Source organism: Schistocerca gregaria, chromosome 2 (genome assembly GCF_023897955.1).
Source record: "Schistocerca gregaria isolate iqSchGreg1 chromosome 2, iqSchGreg1.2, whole genome shotgun sequence".
Lineage (NCBI taxonomy): Eukaryota > Metazoa > Arthropoda > Insecta > Orthoptera > Acrididae > Schistocerca > Schistocerca gregaria.
The window spans coordinates 1,055,475,064-1,055,477,411 of NC_064921.1; the positions used below are offsets into that span (position 1 = coordinate 1,055,475,064).

The 2,348-nt window shown below is 48.0% G+C and overlaps 2 non-coding genes across 2 annotated transcripts; both read right to left on the bottom strand.

Annotated features, from left to right (window-relative positions):
• Positions 1–810: 810 nt before the first annotated feature.
• On the bottom strand, positions 811–885 carry Trnas-cga (transfer RNA serine (anticodon CGA)). The gene has a single exon. It is a non-coding gene; the product is annotated as a tRNA-Ser (tRNA).
• Positions 886–1,111: 226 nt separating this feature from the next.
• Trnas-aga (transfer RNA serine (anticodon AGA)) lies at positions 1,112–1,186 on the bottom strand. The gene has a single exon. It is a non-coding gene; the product is annotated as a tRNA-Ser (tRNA).
• Between the last annotated feature and the right edge of the window lie 1,162 nt (positions 1,187–2,348).

A 2,348-nucleotide genomic window follows, 5' to 3' on the forward strand; every position in this document is an offset into this window, starting at 1 on the left:
GTAGCTGTACAGTAGTGGGTTTCTTTCCGTATGTACGCTCAATATGTTACATTTATTTGCGTTCAGAGTCAACTGCCAGAGCCTGCACCATTCATCAATTCTCGGGAGGTCATTCCGCATATCGTTACTACCTTATGCCGTTGCTATTTTGTTATAGACAGTCGCATCATCTGCGAACACCCTTAAGGAGCATCCGATGCTTTCTAATAGATCATTTATATATATTATAAATAGTAACAGCCCTATGACACTTTCTTGGGTACTCTGCAAATTACCTTGTGGGAGTCGCCAGCAGAACATCTGTAGACGCACAGTGAAGGATAGCATTATTTTGAGGCGGCGCGCACAAGGGACAGATTGTTTATTTCCAGATTATATATAATAGTTCTGTTGTTATTGATTCGATGTCAATATGAGCTTTTCGTTGCAATAACAAAATAAAATATTATAGCCTAACTACTACGTGAGTCTTGCTGAAGATTGTAATAAGTAGTACGTGGCTGAAGTGGTGACCCCACATAAAGAATTTCGTTTTAGACGAACAAGTGCAACCCAGTTCAATTTCGTCTACAGGAAATCGGCGAGTCCGCGCTGCACACACAGTGTTACGGATCGGCGGGACGTTTTGCTAACGAACATTGAGGAATTACGACGCAACATTGAAAAACAAGAAAACGCTGTGTTGAATTTTTCTACGCCATCAAGTAACGGCCTCTCGACAGAGAACAGTAGTATGATGATTCCAGAATGAGATTTTCACTCTGCAGCGGAGTGTACGCTAATATGAAACTTCCTGGCAGATTAAAACTGTGTGTCCGACCGAGACTCGAACTCGGGACCTTTGCCTTTCGCGGGCAAGTGCTCTACCAACTGAGCTACCGAAGCACGACTCACGCCCGGTACTCACAGCTTTACTTCTGCCAGTATCCGTCTCCTACCTTCCAAACTTTACAGAAGCTCTTCTGCGAGACATGCAGAACTAGCACTCCTGAAAGAAAGGATACTGTGGAGACATGGCTTAGCCACAGCCTGGGGGATGTTTCCAGAATGAGATTTTCACTCTGCAGCGGAGTGTGCGCTGATATGAAACTTCCTGGCAGATTAAAACTGTGTGCCCGACCGAGACTCGAACTCGGGACCTTTGCCTTTCTCGGGCAAGTGCTCTACCAACTGAGCTACCGAAGCACGACTCACGCCCGGTACTCACAGCTTTACTTCTGCCAGTATCCGTCTCCTACCTTCCAAACTTTACAGAAGCTTTTCTGCGAGACATGCAGAACTAGCACTCCTGAAAGAAAGGATACTGTGGAGACATGGCTTAGCCACAGCCTGGGGGATGTTTCCAGAATGAGATTTTCACTCTGCAGTGGAGTGTGCGCTGATATGAAACTTCCTGGCAGATTAAAACTATGTGCCCGACCGAGACTCGAACTTGGGACCTTTGCCTTTCGCAGGCAAGTGCTCCACCAACTGAGCTACCGAAGCACGACTCACGCCCGGTACTCACAGCTTTACTTCTGCCAGTATCCGTCTCCTACCTTCCAAACTTTACAGAAGCTCTTCTGCGAGACATGCAGAACTAGCACTCCTGAAAGAAAGGATACTGTGGAGACATGGCTTAGCCACAGCCTGGGGGATGTTTCCAGAATGAGATTTTCACTCTGCAGTGGAGTGTGCGCTGATATGAAACTTCCTGGCAGATTAAAACTGTGTGCCCGACCGAGACTCGAACTCGGGACCTTTGCCTTTCGCGGGCAAGTGCTCTACCAACTGAGCTACCGAAGCACGACTCACGCCCGGTACTCACACCTTTACTTCTGCCAGTATCCGTCTCCTACCTTCCAAACTTTACAGAAGCTCTTCTGCGAGACATGCAGAACTAGCACTCCTGAAAGAAAGGATACTGTGGAGACATGGCTTAGCCACAGCCTGGGGGATGTTTCCAGAATGAGATTTTCACTCTGCAGCGGAGTGTGCGCTGATATGAAACTTCCTGGCAGATTAAAACTGTGTGCCCGACCGAGACTCGAACTCGGGACCTTTGCCTTTCGCGGGCAAGTGCTCTACCAACTGAGCTACCGAAGCACGACTCACGCCCGGTACTCACACCTTTACTTCTGCCAGTATCCGTCTCCTACCTTCCAAACTTTACAGAAGCTCTTCTGCGAGACATGCAGAACTAGCACTCCTGAAAGAAAGGATACTGTGGAGACATGGCTTAGCCACAGCCTGGGGGATGTTTCCAGAATGAGATTTTCACTCTGCAGCGGAGTGTGCGCTGATATGAAACTTCCTGGCAGATTAAAACTGTGTGCCCGACCGAGACTCGAACTCGGGACCTTTGCCTT